Source organism: Lonchura striata, chromosome 1A, assembly GCF_050655825.1.
Source record: "Lonchura striata isolate lonStrDom1 chromosome 1A, ASM5065582v1, whole genome shotgun sequence".
Lineage (NCBI taxonomy): Eukaryota > Metazoa > Chordata > Aves > Passeriformes > Estrildidae > Lonchura > Lonchura striata.
This window is the reverse complement of record NC_140741.1, coordinates 25,817,470-25,818,811: the sequence shown is the minus strand read 5'-3', so window position 1 is coordinate 25,818,811 and position 1,342 is coordinate 25,817,470.

Sequence of the window (1,342 nt, the reverse complement as noted above, 5' to 3'; positions counted from 1 at the left end):
CACAAAACTCTCAAACCCATGAATAACAATAATAGATTAAACTTTCTTGTTTGGTAGCTTTAGTCACAGCTAAATGCAATTATTTTAAAAACACATTCATTTCAGCCAACTGCCCTTGCAATGATGACTTGACATTTCTGAGGGGAGAAATCAAATATGATCCTGTTATTTGTTTGTCCACCTGTTACAAAGCAGGGATAGACAGATCCCTGTGCTGAAATGAGATTGAGTTCCCATGTCCTCTGGCTCAGCTATCTCTAACCTTGTGTTCACCATGCTGTCTTTGTACTCTGTGGGATCGTGTTCTTGCCAGAGACATTCAAATGTGCTTCACTGCCTGGATTCCAGGGTCTGCTCAAAGGAGTGAGAGACTTGTATAGCTCACGTGTGCAATCTGTATGGGTGGTCCTTTCTTCCTGTGCCGAGGAGTTTGCTGTCTCTGTAAGAATCAACCAGGAACCTCCCACCCAGCCTTGCTCAGGACGCTCTGGTTCAGTACACTGTGGACCTGAAATACCTTTCCAAGTACAGCAGCCTTGTGAGGCAGTGCTTAATGTTCCTTGAACATGTAGCCAAGTAAGTTAGAAAGATTGATTGCCTTGTCTTTTCATGTTGCTGTAGCTCTGGGCTGGATGATGGGTGATTCTTGGCTCTCTTGGTCCAACTTCACTCTTGCAGCTTCTCCTTGCCAGCCTCTCTGTCAGGCCTTTGATGCCTCCTCCAGTTTTTGCCACTGGTGGGTCTGTCGGCATGCTCAGTTCACAAGCTCCTAAAAAGGCTTTGGCTACAAATCCCTGGGTCTGTCCAGGACATGGATCTTTTCAATGTGAGAAAATCACTGCTGAGCTGATTTCTGCTGTCCCTGTGGACTTTGTAACCATGGCTCCTCATCTTATATGTGAGCAATGTTTTCTTCTAGCTCCCAGCAAATGTGCCTCAGCAGCACTGCAGATGTGGGAGCCCATGTCTCCTAGGTAAGTATGGTACTTAGAAATACCTTACAGATAAACACAGTGCCCTGTACTGGAAATGCATTGGGGCATCCTTAAGGGGAACTTGAAGGAGAGCATTTACACCTAATTAAAGAACTCTCTGCTCTTCTCTTCCTACATACACCATAAGAAATATAAAGTGCCCATATTTTGACTAAGACTCGGGTTCAGTTAAATCAAAGCTGTATTTTAGGTGTGAGTGTACATCTGGGTGATGCTGCACCACAGACACCAGATGCAGTTTTCCTGGCACACGTCCTTCAGTTCACCTCTGTCCAGGTGACACCAGTTCTTTGGCAGAGCAGGAGAAGTGTTGGTACCTGCAAGACACTGTGGCAAGCAGAGGAAGG